Source organism: Periplaneta americana, chromosome 13 (assembly GCF_040183065.1).
Source record: "Periplaneta americana isolate PAMFEO1 chromosome 13, P.americana_PAMFEO1_priV1, whole genome shotgun sequence".
Taxonomy (NCBI): Eukaryota; Metazoa; Arthropoda; class Insecta; order Blattodea; family Blattidae; genus Periplaneta; species Periplaneta americana.
Window position 1 is genome coordinate 84,676,001 of NC_091129.1, and position 10,411 is coordinate 84,686,411.

The window sequence follows — 10,411 nt, forward strand, 5'->3', positions numbered from 1 at the left end:
TCTCCTTGTATTTTTCTTGGTCTCATTACCTACCCCTTGTTCTTTTGTTCCTCTTCTTTTCACTACATTCTTCTACCTATTCTTCTAAACCCGGTCTTTTCCTTATGTCCTCTTCTTTATCTTTGTGTCCTTTTCTTTTCTTGTATTTCTCCTTTTCTCCTTGCATTCCCCTTATTCCCCTCGTATTTCTCTTGTTATCTTTGTATTACACTTGTTATTGTTTTCCCTAAGCTGTTCTTGTTTTCAACTTGTTATCCTTTGCCATTTTCTTGTTCTCGTCTTCTTTTACTCTTTTATTCTTCTTTTTGTCCTTATGTTGCTCTTGTTTTCATTGCCTCCTTCTTAGGCTCCTACTATTTCCATATTTCCACTTGTATTTCCCTTGTTGTCATTGCCTTACTCTTATAATCTTTGACTTCCTTTATTCTCCTTGTTTAGCCCTCGTTCTCCCTGTATGCCACTTGCTATGCACCTGCCGACAGGTGCTCGGATCAATACGTAGTTCTACGTAAGGATATGCAGTGAAGTAAAATAATGTACCTGTCGACCTTTCTACTATAGGCACCCGACAAGGAAATCTCAGTGCGCAGAAACGAGCGGGCGTGATTGTCTCGCGCAGATGACGTATGCTCCATTTCCGAGAATGCTCTCTCGCCTACTGCGCCGTAAGAAGTTCGAGCTGAGTTTCGCTTGTAGGATACATATAATTTTTTCGAACTGCAGGTCTAAAGTTAGGTAATCCCTTAGAGGAATTTTGGGCTCATTATTCCAATGTTATCTTCCCGTCACCATTTCCACCAAAGCTAGAATTTGTACAGGGGCGTTTAGCATTCCAATATTAATAACCTTAATTTTTAGTATGGTCCAAATTCTGTAGATTTTTTAAAACAAAAATCCACATGAGTACTTCAGATGATAATTAAGGCACTCAGAAGCAAAGTGATACAAGTGACATTTAGTAAGTTTTGAGATAAATGACTCTGAAGTTGAAAAGGAAATTAAAAAATCTTTTACAGAACTATGTTGCTGTAAATTTACAGTTGTGTATGTTGATACCTATATTTATTAACTTCTAAATAGAAATTATCTATTATAAACCATTTCAGGTGAAATAGGGTCCTAAAGTCACTTGTATTATTTTGCCACGAAAATATTTTTGTGGAGAAGTAATATAAGCCCAACAGTTTTCAGTATTTGTATATTATTTAAAACAAGAACAAGGACATTGCTTACAACATTCAAACATACCTGTCTTAACAGCATTTGAGCTTTCTGATTATCATATTATAACACAAAATGTGTCTGTTTAACCGAAAGAATCACTTAGTCAATCTTCTTAACGTATCCAGCTGTTTGATGACAACATAAAATCCACTATAGTCTGTTCATTTTTCGTTTTTCATGAGAAGTGAGAGGTATTTTGAACGTTGTTCATTATAGATATCTGTTGCTAGTAGCCAGAGTAGTCAATATATAGTGCAGAGCTGTGTCTTCTGCAATTGGTATTGATGATTTTAATTTACTTTTTTGTGGCTTATGGATGAACAATATAGAAGAATGTGTTCCAGATCTTCATCGTGATTATTATACCACAGACAAGTAGGAGTATCAGAAAGGTGAAATCGGTGTAGGTACAATTTTGTGACAATGTTACCTGTTCTGGCTCTTGTTAAAAATGTTTGAACAAGTCTGGGCAATTTTTTGTACATTTCCAGGTCATTTGGTTTCTTTTGAACAGACTGTAAAATTTTTCCTTTTTCAAAAGAGAACCAATTGTTGATCCATAAGTTTATAAAATGAGACTTTACTGAAGCAAAGGCAATGGATAGAGATATCACTTGAAGAGGTCTTGGTAGCAAATATGTTGCCTATTTCGCAACGTTATTGACTTTCTCGTTTCCAGGTGTACCACAATGACTAGGTATCCATTGAAATGTTATATCTTTTTGGAGTTTTTTTTAGCTTAATTAGTTGTTTCTGAATTGGAATAATTCTATGAGTGTATAGGTTTGGTACATATTTAACTATATTATATATAGCTTCCTTGTAGTCGGTAAGTATGCATATACACTTTTCAGAAATTTGAGTAACACACTGAAGAGCAGCATCAGTAGCTAGCAATTCAGTGTCAAAACAGAGGATGATGAACATGGTATGAAGTAACTTTCTAGATATTTTGGAATATAATACCCTGCTCCTGATGTCCCATCATCAGGGTTTAGAGATCCATCTGTATAAATTTGAAGATGATCATTTATGTGCTGCAGAGTAGTTCCATGGCATCTAACTTAAGAATGTATGGAGGATAATTTTCGGAATGATTTCCTGGAATTTGTATGCTATGTTCTGGAATTACCCATTTCCATGGAGGAATTTCACAATTGAAGTTTTAACAATGAGTGTGTCTGTGATATAGACTGGTATTTCTTCTTTGTTTATTTTGTGGAAAATACACACGATATTATCTCACAGTTTGAACAACATCTGAGATCTGGATGGGGCTTGCAATTTTAAATGTATTTTTAGATGCTTTTTAATACATAGTGTCTGATAGGTTGAATATTACATTCAATTTCTAGGGCAACAGTTAATGTGGTTTTTAGTTCTCCGAAAGAAGAGGGTTAAGAAAATGTTTAATTTTAAATGTAATTAAGCTTTAGTCGCTGTTCATTACGTCACTAGCCTCATCTGAAGAAGTCGCATATCTCTCTGCTGCAACATCTATGTTTCTGTCATGAAGTGCATCTGTAGGACTCCTACCGCGAGTATTCCTTGAACTTTCTCTTCCACGCACTCTTACATGGCCTGCAGTCCTTATTATAGGACCATCCTTCATGCTTTAGGTCATCAAATAAAGAGTAGTGTATGGGTGGGATGAATTTTTTAGCTAATGCAAGTTGCTCCACTTAGCAACAGTTATCCTTATTGTATAGTTGGTCCAGCTCAATGTGTGGAGGCCTTCCACGAAGATGTTTCGAATATGTAATATGTTACCTCTCTCCATTGTGTCAAATGAATTAGTCATAAACAGAAGAAACGCAACAACACTATGCAAACAACGCACTTATATTAGTTTGCCTCTCAGTCAAAACTCTGTATGCATTGTAATACTAGAGTAAGGCCAATATGGAGCAGCAATGACTGGAACTGCACTTATATTACTTTTTCTCTGAACAGAAGTGACGTTAAAGATTTAGAATATACACTTATCTATTTTTTTTTTTAATTTCACTTGTATCACTTTGCTTCTGAGTGCCTCAATTATAGCTGAGTAAAAGAAATTCCTTAAAAGGTTTGAAATTAATATGAGACCGATTATTTACTTTGCAATTATTACGTACATACTCATTGCAAAATTCAGGATTGCTATCAAACTACACGCGAAACTCACATAAAATTAGGTACAAGTTTTACAGAAAAAAAGGAACAGGATTTCACAAATATAATGATCGTGAATGTTATCACAAAACGTGACATAATCTAGAATATTCAGCATGCATACTCCAAACAAGAAATGAATATTTATTAACAACTCAGAAAGCCTTGTTTTCTACAACTTTCTTCATACTCGCCTCTTCTCTCCTATCTCCTCCATACTGACTCTTCATTTTCCACAATTTATTTCCTACCGACTTCTCAGATTCAGAAATATCGGATAAACTATTAATAGTCACTCTCCCTTTTTATTAAATGCACAGAATAATGTACAATCTCTTTCCTGGAAATAAAGGGGTTGTCGTCTGTAGTATGATACAGACGTACAGACGTACAGTTTGGGGAAACGTACTCAAATTTTAGTAGTTTTATTATTATAATAATCTATTTCTTAATATGTTTTAAGAAATATTTAAGTACACTACTACAAGTCGCAATAATTAGCCTATATTTATGATATTACCATAATATGTAAGATTCATATAGGCCTATCAACACAAATATTCAATGTTATTCTCAACATAGAAGAAGTGAGAATGTTGTTATTAATAATAATAATAATAATAATAATAATAATAATAATAATAATAATAATAATAATAATAATAATAATAATTTTAGTTAACCTGGCATAATTTAGGGCCATACGCCCTTCCCTAACATTATATTATATTGATCTGCAAGAGGAAAAGTAATTGGTTGGGTAACTGATCGAGAAGACATTGCCTATTGAAGGATAGATACACTAGAAGGAATGGTAAACGGAAAAAGAGTTCGGGGAGAAGGAGATACAAAGTGATAGACGACATTAAGATCATTCCCGCCCATTCACCCGAATCCAATCACCCGAATCAAATATCCCCAATGTATAAATACCCGAAAAGCCAATCCCCGAATTCAAGCACGCTAAAATTAATACCGAAAATTTTCCCCGAATTATAAATTCTGAAGGGTACAAAACCCCGAAAGCACCACGAACTAACAATTCATTCTGTTGCTAAGCTACGGAGCTTCAAATAGTGAAAAGTAGGCAGAAACGTATCGCAACTCACTCCAGAAAACGTGTTAAATATTTAAATTACTAAGGTTTCGTCAGGTGTGTTCGTACTGTTATCAGAAGGTAAGAGTTTGAGGAAGACATTGAGAAGACTGAAAAGGAGAGACCAACCAGCGAATCCTCAATAATTATTCGATGTAGAAGAAGTTTCCAAGTGTTACTTAATGATTTCTCAAGGGAAACAGTTGTCTTGTATGATTACTCCAGCGAAAATGTGGAGCCAGATTGTCGTGTGACTCTGTTTTCCCATGTGTCAATATTTAGAATTGCTAATGAATAATCACACTTGATATCTCCATAGCACAACCAAGGTTTGTCCCATTTTGTTCCCACAGTAAGTTATCGCGAAGAAAGAAATCCAAAGATGGAGGTCGATTTTGTGACTTTACCACTCGTGCACCCATTTTTCCCAAGAAAATGTAAAGCTTTGTATACAAATTTTTGTACCAAATTTAAACGCTACGAGAAGAATGAGGATCGCTGTATTGTATTTGGAAATAGTTATGTTGTGACTTTGAAATAGCTATCATTACCAATGACACAGAAAGGTTTTGTTATAGCCGAACATCCTGTTGCTTTTTTCTGTTAAACCAAATCGTGCACAGACTTGTGCCTGCTGCCTGCTGGATACATACAAAGATAAGGAGGACAGACAAGTAAAACGAATTTTCTCATTGCGAGCAATTTAGGAATGATTATTAGGAGATTCGGGAGATAGAACCAGATTACGTGTTAACCACTTTAGATATCTTCGATCTCAATTATGTTACAGATCAGAGGGTAAGAGGCAAAAGACCTGCCAAACTTCCACGTTTTCCTACGATCTTCTGGAGCCAGCACAATGCGGATTGGAAAATAATCACCGCACCAGCAATATAAATACCGTTTTCAAATTCTCGCAGGCAAACATCTTTCGAATTTTTATTTCTTCATAATCATTATGGTATAAAATTTTCGGGATTATTAATTTTGTGGAATATATTGTCTCTAATAAAAGAATTTCGGGGGAAGTTAATTCGGGAAATTGGGTTCAAGGAAATGCCAATTCGGATGAATAGCTTCGGGTAAATACGTCCGTGAATCCATTAAGATATATGAATCATATGCGGATACAAAGAGGAAGGGAGCAAATAGGAAATATTGGAGAATCCTGAGTTTGTTGTGAAAGACCTGCCTTGGGCAGAAATCTATTAATGAATGAATGAATTATAAAATATTGCCAAGCATTTAGAAATGACCACCGACGTAACTCAAGGTTTAGCGCGTTTGCCTGTTAATCCATAGTTGTGTTCGGACATAGGTTTAATTCCCTCTCGGACTTGTTACCTGATTGGGTTTCTGCGAGGATTTCCCCAACCATAAGGAGAAATTTAAGTTTTCTATGATTAATCATCAACATCATCTTCCAAATACTATCTTTCTATCACCAATTTCATCTATGCTAAATAACCCCGTTGTTGAAACAGCATCGTTAATAACCGAATAAAAATTAGAAATGTAGAAGTAATAAATGTAATTATTAAAATGGCTCCATGGTAAGAATATAATGAAGATGACTATGTCATAAGCAAGTTTAAAACAAAAGGCCAGTATAAATTAGGCTAATACATTCCAAAATTCATTATCTATGAATCCAGAAATGAATCCAATCAGATGGGAAATTAAATGAAACCGAAACTTTTTTACAAACAACTAAAAGAAGCAGTGAACAAAACTGGGAAAAATGACTATGTCATAATTCTAGTAGATTTGAATGCCAGAATTGGAATTCAGAAATAAAAGGTATCATTAGTCCATATGGAGAAAGTACAATAAACACAAATGGACGATGTCTAAGAGAATTTTGAGTATATAACAGCCTAGAATAACTAATTCGTTTCACCCACAAAAAATACTCTTAAATATACTCGATCAGAAAGAAGAAGTTAATTAATCATTAACTATATCATTACTAATGCAAAAATATGGCTTAATTTTAAGAAACATTCTGCACTCCAAGATTATGATGCACTTACAGCATTGCAAAACTCAGAGATAAAACCGACTCATAACTTAAATATTAATGAGCTAAGAAGAATGTATTACTTAACTCAGTTTGTAATCAGAGTGACTTATAGTCATCAATGTTGTTTAACGATTTACTTTAATCTACACTTACAAAATTCAGAACACTCAGAGATAGTTTCTCAACACCATTGCCAATCTTTCTTACTGCAGTATGTAAAGACATTGAGGAGACTGACTAGTCATGAACACGGCAATATTCTTCGAAGTAATTCAGTTCTGAGGTATGGAGTAGGTTTACTTTTCATAGCTTTCTTTAGATTATTATTATTATTATTATTATTATTATTATTATTATTATTACTCGTATTATTATTTTTATTATTATTATTATTATTATTATTATTATTATAATTATCAATATTATTAGTATTCATGATATACGTAGAATCTTTTCGAAAATCCAGTAATAAACCAGCTGAATTATTAATAAATTGGGTTCACAATACTGATCGGAAAGAAAATCCTAATGCACTTGCTAATCAATTTAAATCGGTTCAAAAACAACCCAAATGTAATTTCTGTTCCATACCTGTAGAATAACGGTTAGCGCGTCTGGCAGCAAAACAAGGTAGCCCGGGTTCGATTTGCGGTCGGGGAAAATTACCTGGTTGAGGTTACTTCCGGTGTTTTCACTCAACCCAATATGAGCAAATGCTAGGTAACTTTCGGTGCTGGACCCCGGACTCATTTCACCCGCATTATTACCTTCATCTCATGCGGACGCTAAATAACCTAAGATGTTGATAGAACGTCGTAAAATAACCTACTAAAAATGTAATTTCTGTTTGTTTGATTCTAATTCTACAGATTTCTTACCATTACCTAAAATTACAGTTGATGACGGTTCATTTGCCATGGAAAAGCTTAAACACAATAAATGCAAGAGCACTGATGGCATTCCTAATTTTGTAATTAAGACATATTCTAATATTCTAACACCCGTTTTAACATTTATAGCTAATTTCAGTAGATTAACTGGTACATATCCTTTCCTTCGAAAAGAAACATATATTATTCCTATCTTTAAGAATGGTGAAAAAATTTTGTTTTCAATTACAGACTTATTTCAATAATAAACAATTTCTCTAAAAATTTGAAAAAATAATACACAAACTTCTTCCATTTTATGTCAAGAATAAAATTTAATTCTGCCGAACATGGTTTTACTAAAGATAAATGAACAACTACAAACTTAGTATCAAACCTTAATCTTGTCATGCCTGTTGTTGAAACTCAGGGTCAAATTGACTCCATTTATATTGACTTTAAAACTAAGATATCATATTGGTAGTAAGCTAAATTTTTTTCAGAAAAAAAAAAGTTTTCTTCCAATGAGTAACAACATTTAATTTGATAATTTTTGTGTATGAGATCGTGATTTTCATTCATATCGATAGAAAATCTAAAAAATAATCATTTATCCCTGTCACGCATTTGAATACCATGAAAGTTTTTCGTGTAAATTTAATTAAAATACCACTAATAGCAAGCTACTGAATGATGCGGACAGCTCACAACGTCGTAGTCAGAGAGGGAGGTGGCAGGTAGGTCTGCCTCAGACCTGAATTCGCTCACCATTTACATCTGTATTATGAGAAGAAAGAGCAGTGTGTTAGTAGCGATGTTGCCAGACTTCTGAAACTTTCAACTTAAATGTCAAATTAGCCGTGCATTTGATCTCAAACGTAATAAAGATTTTATATTCTTTTCAGTATTCCTTATCGTCCCTTTCAAAATACAGGATTATTTCACTTCAGCTCTGTATATGTATCAATAATAAAAAATGGCGAAATGGACTATGCGGGCTTTGGGTTAACACTCTTCAATTACTTTTCATAATTTATTTTTTAATTTTTCCTGTTCCTAGGATTTAAAAGGTCTCTTCTCTGTTTACTGAAAGTTTCATCGAAATATAAAGCAAACAGTTGTGGTTATATTTACTTTTTTTCTGTATTAATTGTTTTAGGAGTGAAAGTAGCATCAGTGCTTGAGCCTATTAAGTTATACTTAAAATTGGTCTCTCACATATAAATGCTGAGGCCATATTCTTAACTAAACACTCTACGCACTCATTACCAAGAATAATTGTAATGTAACTTATTAAAATGTTCATAGAAATATGTTTCAAATTTAACATACTATGTAGATATTTGTGAATAACAACGCAAATCACTCATACACATGAATAAAGTCGATACTATTATTTTTAACGTGTCATTGAGAAAAACTTCGTTATACCTAAAGATTAACTTGGAATGCAATTCAAAATTGCGGAAATATTAGAGACATTGTTTATATGATACATGGAACTAGTAAGATATTATAAAATCTTTACTATCTATCGAAGGTACATTTCTACAGCCAAAAAAAAATTGTAATCTGAAGAATTACTGGTTATTAGAGAGATAGGTACTGAATGTAAATTTCGATTAAAACAGGATTTTTCTTACGGGAAGTAAAAGCATAAACGCATAACTTAAATAAAATGCAAATGAATCTGCCCTGTTTATAAATGGGAGAACTGTAAAGAACATTAGCTATCATTTCTAGATAAATAGGATGCGGTTCCATGCAAAATTCATTTTTCTGCAGACAAAGCAGTGCAATTTCTTTCTGCGCTCTTATAAAATATGATGATGATTTCAATTGGATCGTAAGAACTCATTTCACAGGCCCAGATATTTCTAATAACATCATCGAGAGTTTTTCCTATACTACACTTCCAATAATTTCATTTTCAGGTACGTCTTAATATATCTTAGACAACAATGGCCATGTATCGTCCCTTTGTCTTCATCTTTGCCATTTTAATTGTGATGGCGGTACGTATGAACCTATCATCTTTCCATTACATTTAAGGTTAGTTTAATTGTAAATATGTGTATGTATGTATATATATATAACACACACATATATACATATATATATATATATATATATATATATATATATAATAAACCGTGACCAAACAAAATTTTTGACTACAAATATAGGTAAAATTTACGACATTGGAAATGTTAGTTTAAATGCGTGCAATCTCTACCTCGTTAGTTATCTTAATAAAGATAACCTCGAGCCACTAACACATCATGAATAAGCAGTATATATATATATATGTTTCATAATAAATTGTTATTATTTGAGATATTTTGCACCAGGGATGCAAGATTATTCGTTACTTTAACGTAAAATAAGCCTATCGTGTTTTCATTTTTTCATTTAAAGTTTTAAATTTTTTAATAACTTGAAATAAGCATAGTTATAGTTTACGATGTGTAGAGTATTCAATCGAAATGAAAGTGTAGAAATATATTTTAATGTTTTCAATTCAGTTTCAAATAAGCAGGTCTTATTGTCCATGTGCTGTAATATTGAATTAAAATTATGTTCTAGAGCAGGGCTGGGCACATTACGTGATTCTAAGAAATGAGCGCTGTGTGCTTTAAAGAGCTGGTCTCGCGACCGATGTGACGTATGCATACTGTACGCCATTCAGTGTCGGTGCAGTGCGCAGTGGTGACTCTGCAGTATGAAGACGAACTTTGAAGACGGAGCTTACGCTCATACACTAAAGCGTCCCGCTACTCCCAATGCTTCTAATGTATCATGGGAGGAGGAGTTCTTTTTGGTAGAGAGCAGTGGATTAGCAGAGTGTTTAATTTGGCATAAAACACTCCAACTGATTAAGAGGTTCAATATCCAACGACATTATTCTTTACAACATGATACTGAATATGACAAATATGTTGGTAATGAACGATATAAATTAATGCAACTTAAAGAAAATGTTTCTGAGGTACATTATATCAGAGTATCTATTTGATATTTGCATTGCATTATAGGTTATTATAC

General features: G+C 33.3%; 1 long non-coding RNA gene across 1 annotated transcript in view; it reads left to right on the forward strand.

Moving 5' to 3' along the window:
- The first annotated feature begins 6,704 nt into the window (after window positions 1-6,704).
- LOC138712063 (uncharacterized) overlaps window positions 6,705-10,411 on the forward strand; it is a 40,833-nt gene continuing 37,126 nt past the window's right edge. Inside the window, exons 1-2 of the long non-coding RNA XR_011335620.1 lie at window positions 6,705-6,780; window positions 9,301-9,381. This is a non-coding gene — a long non-coding RNA (uncharacterized lncRNA). The remainder of the gene's footprint in view (window positions 6,781-9,300; window positions 9,382-10,411) is intronic.